This window comes from Orycteropus afer, unplaced genomic scaffold (genome assembly GCF_000298275.1).
Source record: "Orycteropus afer afer isolate SDZICR_OR568_19922 unplaced genomic scaffold, OryAfe1.0 scaffold00028, whole genome shotgun sequence".
Taxonomy (NCBI): Eukaryota; Metazoa; Chordata; class Mammalia; order Tubulidentata; family Orycteropodidae; genus Orycteropus; species Orycteropus afer.
In genome coordinates, this window is record NW_006921615.1 from 9,288,709 (window position 1) to 9,304,802 (window position 16,094).

The window sequence follows — 16,094 nt, forward strand, 5'->3', positions numbered from 1 at the left end:
TTTATTTTGTCATTTTGTTCATGTATTGTCTTTCAAAATTGTTCTAGGGTTTTGTCTTTGTTTTCCTTGATCTATCTCTCAATTATTTGAAGATACCTAAATATAATTCTTTTGAATTCCTTATCAGGGAGTTCCAGTGCTGCCTCTTCTTCAGGGATGTGTTTTGGTTCTGTATCCCGGTCCCTTGTTTCTCCTGCTTTATCTTGCTTCTTTGTGTAGACTGTGATGTTCTGTTGTCTCCAAGGCATTTTGATGTTTTTGTGTTTATATTTAATTGGTGATTGTATGTTGGAGTGACTTGCCCATGATTTTTGTTTTCTTTGTTTTGTTTGTATGTTATCTACGCAAGCAGGGTACTGTGCTGTGCTCCTTTATTCACTAGTTGACAGCACTTACAGACACACCACCTGTCTCCTTTCCTGTTGCCAGCCTCTCCTATGCCCCTGCCGACCTTGGCCAACAGAGCCTATTCTTAGGTCTCTGGAATCTGAATAAGAATGCTATCCCTTTAAAACCCAAAATGGTTGTCACTTTCAAAGATTCAAAATGGTTGCACCTTCAGTCACTTTAAATATCCAAAATGGTCGCCATTTGTAAACATTCAGAATGGCCGTGCCCTCAGTCACAGAAACAATACAGAAATGTAAGGAAGAAAATAAAATTTTGTTTCCTCTCAGAAGTATCCATTTGTTAACATTTTGGTACATTTCTTTCCAGTTTTTTTCTGTTCCGTTTCCTCCTCTATTATGCTCTGGTGGCATATTGCACAAACTTTTCTTAAAGTATTAATCACAATGTGTGTGGTATTTTAACCTTCTCCTATTGGTCTGGAGCCTCTCAGGGCAGGTTCCATGCCTTGTTGATGGCCTCCCTCTACTGCATGGTCTTGAGCACAGGAGCTGTTGAATAAAAACATGATTAAATAATACATTGTGTCTATGGTTAGAATTATTTTCAATTTTTGGTTAAGTATAAATATAAGGAAACTTTATTAAATAGTTACCCTGCCTTATAACCAACAAAATGCTGAAAATGAAGGGGATTTCTTGGTCCCATACAGTTCTTTATTGGGGAAAATACAATATTAATACACAGCATTGCTGGGTTTTTTCTAACTCAGCTTGAAAATGGTTTTATTTATATTTGGTATCTCTGTAGGTCAAGAGTTAAGAATTTATGAAGATGTTTGCTTTTCCTTTAAATTATATTTTCATGAATAATTGACAGTTTAATGTGATGAGATTTAAAGGCCACTGAAAGCCAGAAAACCCAACCATTAAGAATTCAGAAGAATCACAGATAGATTTGTTTCTAAAGAAAGAAATAGAGTATTAAAAGTGAGAAAACATGTAATGAGGACATCTATTTACAGTTTAGGGAGCCCTGGCCGCGCAGTGGTTAAGCACACAGGTGCTAACTGAAAGGTCATCAGTTCAAACCCCCACCATCCACTCAGCAGGAGAAGATGAGGCAGTCTGCTTCTGTAAGGATTACAGCCTAGAAAATCTTATGGGGGAGTTCTACTATGTTCTATAGGGTCTCTGAGTCAGACTGACTCAACGTCAGTGGGACTTAAATTTTAACAAATTAGTTGGTGGTTAGAAACGTGGTTTTGAGATCACATTGCCTGACTTTAAATAGTGCTCTGCCACTTACTTCCCATATGACCTGAATTACTTAATCTCTCCACATCTGGGTCTCCCATTTGTAAACTGAGAGTAGTAATAAAACTAATACAGTAGTTTATTGTGAGGAATTGGTGAGATTATGTTTGTTAAAAGCCCAGCGTGGTACCTGGAGCATAGTAAAGTCTGAATGAACAGGTTATAAAACAGCTACAAATAGGGAGTTGTTACAAATAGGTATTGTGTAATCTATTAAAATATATAATCATATTGCTGGAAAAAGTGCTAAGGTATAATCTGGAGTTTGTCAGCATCTATAAGCAGGTTTAATGAGTAAAATGACTCATATATATGTCTTGGTTCTAAGTATCTATTGTTGGCAGTTTTGTCATTCAACCTTGCCCGCAGATGTGGAATTACACTCATATTCAATAGCCACCAGTTATCTTTCTCATCAGTAGTAATGGTATTATGCCACTTTATATCCTTTTTCTTTGTGAATCATCTTACACATCAACATAGGAGTTACTTGTCTCATCTTTGGAGTTCTAGGGAGTCAGGAGTGATTCTGTTTCTTCCTTTTGAGAAGTAAGCTACAGGACACTGACAGATGGAGACTGAAATATCTTCTCTACTGGCTGATTGGAGGATGTGGCATTAGATCTGAAGCGAAAAAAGCATATTAACCTATCCTCACTTACTTACTAGGTCACTAGCACAGCTGAATAGTAGTAGCCTGATATGAAGAGAGAAGCAGATCACCATCAGTGAGTCCTTTTAGCCTAAGAAACAAGACAGACTAGCACGGCCCTGAAATTGCTCCATGCTTCATTTCCTGATGACTTTCATTTCCAGTTCAGTATATTCATATAGCGAATGTTCTTTTTTTAGTGAAATTATTTGAATGACTTGTGTCTCTGACATCAGTTTCTTAATTCATCTTATCTTTCAATCAAAAGAAGAAGCCCTATGTATCAAAGATTCCATTAATTTGTGATCACTTTTGTAGTATAGCATGGACCAAGATTTATCAAGAACAAAGCTTATTTTAAATGATAAGATCTTAATAGATAACCACCGCTAAGAAATTCAGCATTTATCTTGACATGATCCCAGGCTGGAAGGAATGCTCAGAGGAAGAATAGGCAGATCAACATCAAATCACAACTAAAAACCAGCAAACATGTAAAAGTAAAGGAAGGTACATTAGCAACAAGAGAACCTTCAATAGCACTTCTTTTGATTGGTTATTCTGTGTGAAATGGATATAAATATGGGTAGCTAAAAGTTATGCATATTGCCCTCCCCACCAGATAGCTTATCCTGGAATAGCATCCCAAGATGTTCTATGCCAAAAGCATCATCTGAAGATCCTGAAAGAACTGATCTAGCATCTCCTCCTGTCCCTTTTATACCCTTCATTCAGAGGTCATCTATAAACTAATCCCTGTATTCCTGTACATTCTCAGCCCAGTGCCATTTCTGTCTTTTATAGCTTAGTTAGTTCTGTGTCAGACAAATTTCTTCTTAAAAGATGCACAACCTCAGTAGCCCATTTGTCCCCTCCTTCTTCCTTCCTCCACTAGTGTAATAACCTTAGAAAAATCCTTTGGCTTCTTTCCCTCTTTCTCATATTCACTTGGGAGCAACAACCCTAACAAAAAGATTCTGATCATAGCTGCAAATATAAAAATAGTACAAACAGTCATAATCGAGGATAGAGACAATGAAAGGCTGAAAGCTAGATATATGAAAGAACCAATACCATAAACACATAAAAGTTCTTAAACACATAAAAGTTCTTAGAAATGTCCAGATTTCCTTGTCAAAACAGCCACACAAGTATCTATATACATCTGCGTTCAGTGATCTCACATTGGTTGCTTGAACTCAACCACCTTGGTGGGAGTGTATTCACAGCATGGAAATCAGCAGACGCCACAAATCCGGGCTCATCATCTCAGCCCCTTCCCTCAAGAGCCAGTTGCTAAACTTTCACTGGCACACCACTGGGTACATCTATCAGTGTGATGATGTACGGATGAGTGAAAAAAGAGTAAAGTGTATAATTATTCATGGAACGATACTATTTTTTTAATAGAAGAGGGAGATGTAAGAGAGAGAGAGAGTGTATGTATACATGCATAGTGTATGGAGAATATTTTTGGTAGGTAACAATGTTGCTTCCAGGAAGAGGGATTTAGGTTTGGAGTAGAGGGTGGATGTATCTATACCTATTTTTATATCTATATATCAGAGTTGAGTTTGGCACACTTTGTCTATAATTGATTCTGAAATTAAAAACCGATAAAATTCTTACATAATCATAATAATATAAATGTCGTTTTCTTCAGTGCAAATACTGTGATGAGATACATAGGGAAGGAAATATAATCCTAATGTTGAAGGTGTCAAGGTCAATTCACTTTTCTTATATGCCATCAGTTATTCAGTTATGCCCCTTTGTATTTCATATTTAGACTGTGTTTCATTTGGTCTGAGGAGCTCTGGTGGAGCTATGGTTGGAAGTACAAAGGCGTTGGGTGGCTAACCAAAAGGTCGGCGGTTAAACCCACCAGTTGCTCCATGGGAGAAAGAAGAGGCATTCTGCTTCCGTAAAGATTTACAGCCTCGGAAACCCTATGGGGGTTGCTGTGAGTTGGAATTGATTTGATGGCAGGGGCAATGAGTAGTGGGTTGCTTGGCCTGAGTATTCTAATCTCTATCCTCTTTTGTTGTCTTTTGATTTCAACTTTTATGGTTTCACTAATAGTAAACATGATGTATATGTTGCCTGGAAGTTAATGTTCTTCCTCAAAAATACCTTGAATTTCCTATGCTAATGTAGACTGATTGCACTTTAGGCAGTTACACAGTTATAATATGGAAATGTCTAATTAATTTTGACCTTCTGGGCTACTTCGGTGATTTCATGAATCCTTTGTCTGCATCTCTTTTTAATTGCTTTTACTGTTGTTTTGTTTTTCTGTAGTATATTCTCAGTTTTTTGTTTTTTTTTTAAGAAACATTGGATCCTTATATGTTAGTTTTCTCTTGTTGCTGTAACCAATACCACAAGTTTGGTGACTTAAAACAATATAAATTTATTCTGCAGTTCTGGAGGCCAGAAGTTTAAAATCAATTTCACTGGGCTAAAGGCAAAGAGTAGGCAGGCTGGTTCCTTCTGGAAGTTCTACAGGAGAATCTGTTTCCTGGCCTTTTCCAGCTTCTGGAGACTACCTGCATTTCTTAGCTAGTAGTCTCTCCCTTGGGAGCTCTGGTAGCATAGTGCCTAAGGCACTTGATTGGCTAACCAGAAGGCTGGAGGTTCAAACCCACGAGCCACTCCTCAGAAGGCAGGTTGGGCAATCTACTTCTGTAGTGATACCACCTCCGAAACCCAAGGAGGACTCACTATGAGTCGGGTCCGACTCGACGGCACATAACAACAACAACAGCCTCTCCCTTATACCACTTCAACCTGTTCATTGTCATATGTTCTACTTTATTCTTTGACTCTTGCCTCCGTCTTACAAGGATCCTTGTGATAATAGTGGGCTCACCTGAATAATCCAGCATAATTTCCTTATCTCAAAATCCTTAATTTAATCCCATCTGCAAATCCATTGTGCCATAAAGGTAACTTTCACAGGTTCCAGATATTAGGATGTGGTGGTGGACGGCAGCATTATTCAGCTCCCACCATACCTTGTAATATCTAAAAATGTTTTTATATTTTCCTCATGCTTAATTGATACTTTGGCTTGGTATACATGGTAATTTTTTTTTTTTTTTTTTTTCCTTAGAACTTTAAATATAGTGCTTGACTATCTTCTGATTAGAAGTCTGATGCTAGTCTGACTTTTCATCCCTGGTATGATACATGATTTGTTTGGTTCTCTTTAAGCTTCTGAGATCTTTTGCTTATGTCGAGTATTACAACTGGTTTAAGCAGAGGATAAATTTAATTAATTAGTGTCAAGTTAAGTATAATTAATGATCACAGGCACGCCTCTAATAGGGCTGTTAACTTTTTTCTTTCTTTCTTTCTTTCCTTCCTTCCTTCCTTCTTTCCCTCCCTCCCTCTCTAACCCAGTCTCCTCCCCTCTCTACCCTGCAACCCTCCCCCTGTGCCCCTCATAATTATGCACTCCTGTTTGTCCTGCATTTCCTCAGTTTGAATGTTGGTGCATTGGTGTCCCATGGTCTATTGCTCTAAGGGATGTGTTACTATTGAGTGTGTGGGTGCGGCATCCTGGGTTGAGCGGTCTGCCTGCACATCTTGTTAACTATTGGGCTGAGAGCCTGCCCCTGGGGGTGAGTTTTATTCCAGGCTCTGAATGAATTTCAGGGCCATAGTATTGGGAGTCTCACCAGATTTCATCTGATCAGTAATTCTGGTCATTATTGAGGTTTTGCATTTTGTTTCATGTTTTCCCTCCCACTCTATCCAGGATCTCCAGATTTGATCCTTTCCTAAGTGGTTGGCATTGGTAGCCAGGCACCATCCAGTTCTTCTGGTCTCAAGGGCCATCGTGTCCTAGGGCCGATTGCTTCTAAATGCCCCCCCCCCCTATTTTTTTTGGCATTCTTCTTCACTTCCGATGCTAGGCGACCATTAGCTGCATCTTAGATTGCTGTTTGAAAGTTTTTAAGACCCCAGCCACTACTCACCAATATAGGATGTGGAGCAACACTTTTATGTATTTTGTTGTGCCAATTGAGTCTGGTGTCCCCCAGTACTATGGTCCTGAGGTAGTAGCCCTATTGGATCTCTCTCCCATAGTGTCGGGATGTCTGTGAGGGATTACTCTGTGTCTGCCTTCTATTGTTTCTGTAAGGACTGCAGGTATTTTGTATCACTGGTATCTGTACAAGATTAGACTCAGCTGAGTCTATCCTTGGTCTAGAGTATATCTCTATTCACTGACTCCTGTCTGATCATCTCAGGTGTTTATGTGTTTATCTGTGTAGCCTGGTGTTTGGTGTTAATGGCCATGTGGTGCTGTGGACACACTGGTTGGTTTTAGCATCTGTCGTCTATCTCTTATGTGCACAGTTCGGTGTCCTCTCATTTCCTAATGTTATCATGGTGGTCATATATCCTTCCCGTATATCTCTCCCCATACCCATGTCAGCGTGTAAGCCCCAACTAACCCTAAATTAATCCCTCCCATTCCCTCCCCATCCTGGCAACCCACTAGGTGAGTTCACTTTCCCAAGCAAACCCTTCTCTGTCTTTTTACAGTAATGGGCTCATGTAGTACTTGTCCTTCTGTGATTGACTTAGTTCACTCAGCATAATGTCCTCCAGGTTCATCCACGTTGCAAGATGATTTGCGTATCCCTCATTGTTCTATAATGTGTCATAGTATTCCATTGTGTGCACGGTACCGTAATTTGGTGATCCACTCATCCGTTGATGGACGTTTAGGTTGTTTCTATCTCTTTGCTATGGTGAATTGTGCTGTAATGAACATGTTGTTGTTGTTGTTGTTGTTTGCCGTCGAGTCGGCCCCGACTCATAGCGACCCCTCCTTGGGTTTCCAAGGCAGTATCACTACGGAAGTAGGATTGCCCAACCTTCCTTCCGAGGAGTGGCTGGTGGGTTTGAACCGCCTGCCTTCTGGTTAGCAGTCAAGTGCCTTAGCCACTATGCTACCAGAGCTCCCGTAATGAACATAGGTGTACATATGTCTGTTCGTGCGCTATCTCTCACCTCTTTCGGATATATTCCTAGTAATGGAATTGCTGGGTCAAATGGTACTTCTATTTTCAGTTTTTTAAGGAAACGTCATACCGTTTGCCACAATGGTTGTACCATTTTACAATCCCACCAGCAGTGCACAAGAGTTCCAATCTCTCCACAACCCCTCCAGCATTTGTTACCATCTGATCTGTTGAACTTTGCTATTATTGCTGTGGTGAGATGATATCTCATTGTTGTGTTGATTTTCATCTCTCTAATGATTAATGATCATGAGCAATTTCTCGTGTGATTGTTGGCTGCTTGTATATTTTCTTTGGTGAAGTGTCTGTTCAAGTCTTTTGCTCATTTGTGAATTGGGTTGTCTTTTTGGTGTTGAGGTGTTGAAGTTTTCTGTAGATTTTGGAGATAAGTCCTTTGTCAGATATGTCATAGGCAAATATTTTCTCCCAATCTGTAGGTTCTCTTTTTACCTTTTTGATGAAATCTTTCGATGTGCACAAGAATTTAATTTTTAAAAGGTCCCAGTCATCTAGCTTCTCTTCTATCTCCTGCACATTCTGGGTTATGCTTGACAGTCTATTTATGCCATAAATTAGGGCTCCTAGATTTGCCTCTATTTTATCTTTGATGAATTTTATAGTTTTGGGTTTTACATTTAAGTTTTTGATCCAGCTTGAGTTTGTTTTTGTGTATGGGGTGAGGTATGGGTCTCGTTTCATTTTTCTGCAGGTGGATATCCACTTTTGCCAGCACAATTTGTTAAAGAGGCTATCTCTTCCCCATTTAATGGGCTTTGGGCCTTTGACAAAGATCAGTTGTCCATAGATGGATGGGTCTATGTCTGAACTATCGAAAGTTCAGGGCTGTTAACTTTTGCAAAGTGGTTTCCAGATTGCATTTAAAGGGAAGAAAGAAGAAAAGCAATAAAGGGAAGGAAGAAAGAATAAGTAGAATAGCATATTTCAGAGTACATCCTGTAGTAGTTATACATATTTTTTCATGAGACATTTGTTTGTATATGTGTGTTAAAAATTTCCAGAGCCACTGCATTAGCATGCACTTGCTTATAGTATCGGAAACGGGCTGAAGTTTTCCAATTAAAACTTATCATTAAAAATTATATTAGGTTATATAATCCCATTACTAGGTATATATCCTAAAGAAGTGAGAGCCAGGACAAGAACAGATCTGTGCACACCCATGTTCATCGCAGCACCATTTACATTAGCAAAAACGTGGAAACAACCTAGGTGCCCGTCAACAGAAGAATGAATAAGCAAACTATGGTACATACACACAATGGTACATACACACTATGGTACATACACCCTATGCAACACTAAAGAATAATGTAGAATCTATAAAACACTGGATAACGTGGATGAATTTGGGGGACTTTATGCTGAGTGAAATAAGTCAATCACAGAAGGACAAATATCGTATTAGTTCATTATTAACTTATTCAAAGAAGTCAATCACAGAAGGACAAATACTGTATTAGTTCATTATTGTAAAAAGTCAGGGAAAGTTTATATATGGAAGGAAAATTTTTTTGTTGGTTACCAGGGGTGGAAGGGAGGGAACACTGCAAAAATAAGAAATACATTATATTAGGTTATAAAATATATTTGAGGGTGGTACATTTCTTACTTTAGCTTTAATTTAAAGTTTTAAATAAAAATTTTCTTTGTTGCTCCTTAGTACTAAATAAAGTATTAAGAGTACTAAGAATGTGGCATATTTAGTAGTACAAGATTAAGGCATATTATGAAGCTGCTTGTTTAAAGCCCCTGTTTGTTGTTAGATGGAATGCTGGGTGTAGGCTGCTGTGGTTCATACTTGGGATCTAGCCTGAAAGCCATGTTTTCACTCTCAACAAATACTATCTTTGTTTGAATATCTGTAGTCTGTGTAACCACACAGCAAAGTCTTCCTCCCCACCCCCCTTTCCTTTAGAAAAAGACAGAATGCATCTCAAACTTTTTCTTTCTTGTACTTGTCTTTGAAATAGTGTAAAGTGAGCTGCCTTCCTCTTTGTTTTAGTTAGTTGCAGAATGTGTGAGGTACCATGTAACCTTCTTGGTGTGCTCAAGAAGTGTGAAATAACAATGAAATCTTGGAATAGATAAATTTACTCTATGAGGGCTGAAGTGATTGTTAATTCTCAAGGCCAGACTGATTATCTAACCAACGGTAAAGTACTTTTTAAAATGAAATTGTTTATTTAGTATGTTTAATGCTCATCTGTTAAAATATACACTGGGAAGAATTACCTGCCTTCGATTTTATTTTATTGGATTTAATTTAAATTTTAATAGCATTGTACAAATTTGCATTAATAGCTTTATAGCATTGTGAGTTTGTGGTAACTTAATGACACATACATAATGCCTACTTTTTTATATTAAAAAAAAAACGTAATTCAGGAGGATAATTGATTTTTAAAAGTTCTTGGGAGTTTAAATTGAATTAGAATTCTTCTTAAAATGTCAATTTTTAAAATGCTTCATAAATTTCCGTAATTGTCGTTTCTTCCATAAATTTATGCCCAGAGATCTTTTCCTGTATACTTGACTATTTGATCCAAACATCTTCTAATCCTTACTGTTTAAAATAGACCCCTTATTCTTTGAAATCCTGGGCATGTATTAAAAAACCGAAACGAAGATGTTGGTAAAGTAAGAGAACTGAAAAGGTTTGTAGTTGGTCTACATATTTCTCCAATGGTTCTATTGTTAATAATAGGAACTTTTTCTTTAGCTACGTTTATTATAACAGTTTGTTACCCTTTAGTTAACAAATACAAATGCTACTGTATTTTAAAACAAGTTTTTCCAAGCAAACTTTCATTAGTTATAGATTTATCATGCAGTGAGAATATGAAAATGTAGTGTGAATTGATGGTGTACTGCCCTTATTAAATTTTTATTTGCTATTGACACATGATGTCAGTACCAACTAACACAGCTGTCATTGTTCAGTAGGTGCCTGGAACGCAATGCACACTTGCACACAGACGTATGACAGCTGTTGATGCTGTTTGTGGTCAATGTTTTAGGGTATACTCTTTGTTCTCTCAATGGAATTTCTAAATAAGCAATCAGAATGAAACCAAAGGAAATATTCTAGTTTTATTCTTAATAAACTTCTCAACCGCAGATCAGAAAGTATAAAATACTTTAATTATAGTAAGTCCTACAAAATGTTGCTAATTCTTAGTCTTAGAGATTTGCCTTACAGTGCAGATTATTAAATAATGTCTCTAACTTCAGTGTTGGTAAGGATTGACGTTTCCCATTTAATCTCTTTAAAGAAGCAAGTTTGGCTGTATATTATAAAATTAGTTTGATTTTAAATCCACTCTCTTTTTAGAATACTTTCATTAATATTACAAAATTTGCCCTGCATGGGAAACACAAGGATAAGAAATTTCTAAGGGAATTAAGACATTTAGAACTCATATATTTGATTTAGAGTCAACTGTTCTGAGCATGTTTAAGTGTATAAAATTAGCATACAATTTTATTCAACTCAGCAAGACAACCTTTATTGTTAGGTTTTATCATCTTCGAAATTTCTACATTAAGAGAGCCCGTGTAAAGGTTTGTATCTTATAATTTGAATTTGTCCCGATGATGTTTAGCTGGGGTACTTTCATCTTCGTTTCCTAACTCCATACTGTTTCTAGTTGTTGTCTTTACATTTTTAAACTTTTCTTTATTATCTCTTAAATTGAACTAGTAGCAGTAATAAAAGACTGGTATAAAATACATTAGAAGAAAGCACTCATCCATTGAATTTGGCCTAATACTGTAAAAATTCTCTCTTAACAGCTCTGATAATGGAAATGGAGTTTAAAAGATAGTCAAGTTCCCTAGTTTGTGTTTCATTTTCTATTAATTTGCTTTTCCAGTCCCTTTGGCAAAAGTCTTAGTGTAATGTTTCAAAGCTGGGCAAAAGAAAAGGAAAAAGGAATTGATAAAGGCTCTTAAGTCTGAAATAGGATAATGAATATGTATATAATTAAATTAATTATTTCAGACTTCTGTTTGTGTTAGTTCACTGTGAAAATTAGAACTGTAATTTTTGCCATTGTTTGAACCATTGTATATATGTATGTATGTATTTATTCACAGTGAGTAAATAGCATACTGATATTTATTCACTTGCTCTAAGGATGGTGTTCTGACATTTTACAGTCTAAATAAGAAAAACAGTAACATAAAACATTTTTACCTAATAATCCTAATTTTTTTTTCGAATTCTTGTTCTACTATTTTTGGTATTATTTATGGTATTATTTGACTATCTCATTGGCATAAAGCCCTCAAATTAGAATTGTTGAGTAAAGAATATGTCTGTTTTTAAGATTTTTGATACATAATATTAAATTACTTTTTAATTCAGTGAGTTTGGTTTCTGGCATTTTTTGTTGTTGTTGCTCAGAAAGATGTTATAAACTTATGTTTACCTACAGTGTAAGGAACTGCAAACATTGAGTAATATCAGTATGTTTTTTGGTCAGTTTGATAAATGAAAAATAATATTTTAAAACTCCGCATTTCATTAGCTTACAAGTGTAGTGGTTATTTTCCCCCATGTCTTTGTTTTTAAAATTAGATTTTTGTTTTATCAAAGCTATATTTGGTTTAAATATGCAGCAGTCTGTAAGACTTTTCTTTGAAAAATAGCAGACTTCCACATTCCTCCGTGATTAATATTCATTCCATAGATGTAACTACTCTCCACTGATCTTTTTCTGTTTATCTGCATAGTGCTAGACAACATGACTCTATTGCTACTTCCTGGTTGTTTGGTTTTAGGCATGAGCATTTGGTTTTCTGTCCTACATTCACCTCTGCTACACATAAGTAGCACATCCTTTCAACTCTCAGGGAATTTTTTTTTTCCCCAATTTAATTTGGGTGAAAGTTTACAGAGCAATTTCACTTTCCACACAGCAGTTCACATACAATTTGTCACATGACGTTGACTACAATTTACTACCATGCAACAGCTCCCCTCTCACTTCCTCCCAATAGTTACCTCTTCCCTGTGTCCACCCCTCCATGCACTCCTGCTCTGTGAGCCATCTCCCTGTACATATACAACCCTTCTGTTCTTCCATGATAGTTCTCTGCAAGGAGTGTATCTACCTAGTGTAAATGTTCACCTCATATGCCTGTCTTTTGTTTGGCTGGAAGCCACATGTGTAGGTTCAATTCCAGACTTGAAGGGCAGCTAGGAGCCATAATAGTCTCAGTGGTTCCACCAGGCTCTATTAGACCAGCAAACCTGGTCCCTTTTTTTGTCCAGATGATTTTGAGTTTTGTTCTAGATTGTTCTCCCACTCTATCCAGGATCTCCTACATAGATCCCCCTCTGAATGGTTGACAGTAGTAGCCAGGTACCATCTAGTTTTTCTGGTCTCATAGTCGTATAGGCTGAGGATCATATGGTATACCAGTCATTTGGGCTAATTCTTTCCATGAATCTTTGGTTTTCTTCATTCTTCTTTGCTCTGGCTGAGGAGAGACCCATCGTTGCATCTAGATGGGTACTTGCAAGCTTTTAAGATCCCAGTCACTACTCGCCAAAGTAGGAGGTAGAACAATATCTTGTGTAGTATGTTACGCCAATTGAGCTTGATGTCCCCTGCGACTATGGTCCCAAGCCCACAGGTCCAACTACTTGCTCCCTCTGGGTAGCTGGCTGTGCCCAAGAAGTGACTACAACCTTGTCCCTTGTCAGCTCTACTATACACCTGGAAATTCTTACAGAACATACCAATATACTTGTAGAAACATTGTCGGCCAACCCTATACATGGTCTTGGGTACACTCTGCATGGACATACCTCATAGTTCATCCTGTCCACCCATCTATCCACCTGTATACTCATGTTTGCCTTCACCGACAACACAGTACTGTATGTGCAAAAGGATTCATCTTTGTTGTCTGTACCTCTCATGTACCTCTATGTCTTCCTGTTCCTCAATGCCACCATATTGATCACTCACATTTGGTATATTGCTCTTCTCTTCACCCAAATCAATAGATAGTCTCTATTTAACAGTGTTCCCTTCCTTCCTACCCCTGGTAACCAACAAAAAAAAATTCCTTCCATATATAAACCTTTCCTTGACTTTTTACAGTAACAGACTAATACAATGTATGACCTTCTGTGATTGACTTATTTCACTCAGCATAATGTCCTCCAAGTTCATCCACATTATGCGGTGTTTTGGAGATTCTACATTATTCTTCAGGGTTGCATAGTATTCCATTGTATGTATGTACCATAGTTTGGTTTTCTATTCCTCAGCTGACGGACACCTAGGTTGTTTCCATCTTTTGGCTATTATAAATAGTGCTGTGATGAACATGGGTGTGCATATGTCTGTTTGTGTTGTGGTTCTCACTTCTTTAGGGTATATACCTAGTAATGGAATGGCTGGGTCAAATGCTATTTCTAATTCCAACTTTTTAAGGAATCACCATGCTGCTTTCCACAGTGGTTGTACCATTTTACAGTCTAAGGGAAATAATTTTTAATCCATCTCTTGCTTTTGATCCCACCATTACCGCTCCTCAGGAACCACCATTTTCTGGCTTTTCTCTAAATGGGGGAATGTTGTAATGTAAGTTAGGTTGCTTCTTACCTTTTCTCAGTGTTCACTTAGTGTTCAGCTTTTTCCTATCTAAATCTTTTCAACTTCCAATTTTTTTTTGTCTGTTTCAAAATCTCTCTCTTCTCTATCTGTATATCTGTCTTTCTCCCCCTGTCCTTGTAGATTTATGAATCCCTTTATTGCCATTTTTTACTCTCTGGGTAATGCAAAAAGGAGCTCTGGTGGCACTATGCCTAAAGCATTTGAATGCTAACCAGAAGGTTTGTGGTTCAAACCCACCAGCCACTGCATGGAAGGAAGAGTGAGCAATCTACTTCTGTAAAGATTTACTGCCTTGGAAACTTGATAGGGGTCACTATGAGTCAGAATCGACTTGATTACAGTGAGTGGGTTTGGTTTGAGTAATCCAAATGGTTAATGTATTTGGCTGCTATTCAGAAAGTTGGAGGTTGGAGCCCACTCAGAATCATCCTGGAAGAAAGAGCTCGTGACCTGCTTCTGAAAAATGAGCCGTTGAAAACCCTATGGAACACAATTCTGTTCTGGCATGCATGGGCATAATGAGTCAGAACGAACTTGACAGCAACAGTTATATTACCATTTTAGTAGAGTTTTAGGAAGAATGGATATAAAATTGTGTTCTGTCTGCCATCTTTCAGTGGAAATTGTTTTAAATGCTTTTAGTAATCTTTTGCATGAAGTCAAAAACTCACTGCCTTTGAGTTGATTTCGACTCATAGTGACCCCTCTTTGGGTTTCCAAGGCAGTATCACTACGGAAGTAGATTGTTCCATCTTCCTTCTGAGGAGTGGCTGGTGTGTTTGAACCACCAGCCTTCTGGTTAGCAGTCAAATGCCTTAGGCACTACGCCACCAGAGCTCCTTTGCACGAAGTAGTGGTTTAAATTACAGGTATAGAATCAAAACTGCCTTGATTTGAATCTTAATTCTGTTATTTGCCAAGCACAGTGGTTAAACCACTGAGCTGCTAACCAAAAGATCAGTGATTCTAGACTACCAGCTGCTCTGTGGGAGAAAGGAGAGGCAGTCTGCTTCTGTGAAGATTTATAACCTTGGAAACCCTATGGAGAATAGCTCCATCCTGTCCTATAGGGTCGCTATGAGTAAGAGTCTACTCGATGGCAGTGAGTTTAGTTTTGGTTTGGTGTCTGTTCTTTACCAGCATTATGACCTTAAACAAATTGATTAAGATCTCTAAACCTCTTTTTTTTTTTTTTTCCACCTGTGTAATAGGACTAATAATAATACCTACCTTAAAATACTATTGTGAAAATTAAAGATGGTCATGCATGTAAATTACATAGCACTATATCTGCTGTCTGGTACTGTCTATCTTTCAGGCACTTAGTAAGAATGCAAATGTAGTTGTTGCTGCTATTGTTACTCTTTTGCATTTCTTGCTCATGACCTTTGCACATGAGCAAGGGCATTTTTACTGGAATGCTTATCTTTTTCTTATTGATCACAGATGCCTTTTATACAGTAATATCATTGATCTTTTATTTATGGTGCTTTGCATATGTAGTCAGATCCATATGATGACACATTATAATATCTGCTTTTATTGTAAGATTTGTGTTTTTGAAAGATACCTGGCAGTGATGAGGAAGAAGGCAGCTGAGAGAGGGAAATCAGATAGGAGATTATTGCAGTAGTTAAAGCAGTAGATAAAGGGGACCTGGATGCCAAATTAGGACATAATTGTTTTCATCATGTAAGATAAAGAATATATATCTTAACCCTTAAAATATATCTTGTGCTAGTTTATTTTGTGGAGCCATTACTTTAATTTTTAAAAGTCTTCTAGAATACTCATCTTCCACTCAAGTGGGTTTTATCTGAAAATTTAGACTGAGTTTTCAGTTTCAGTTTCTGCTTCAGTACCCATTTTTATGACATTTAGATTCAAAATTGATTCTTGAGGGAGGTGATTTATTACATCTCCTTAATGTTTTATTTTGAATATATTATATAATATTGAAGTGGTAAATAAACAGATATTCAAAATTTGTAGTTGCTAATATTAAAGTTAGGGAGCTTTGGTAGCATAGTGGCTAAGACACTTGCCTGCTAACCAGACGGCTGGCGGTTCAAACCCACCAGCCACT

General features: G+C 37.4%; 1 protein-coding gene across 1 annotated transcript in view; it reads left to right on the forward strand.

Annotated features, from left to right (window-relative positions):
* The window catches only part of USP6NL (USP6 N-terminal like), a 257,499-nt gene that overhangs the window by 126,483 nt on the left and 114,922 nt on the right, over positions 1-16,094 (forward strand). The gene's annotated exons all lie outside the window — the stretch shown is intronic.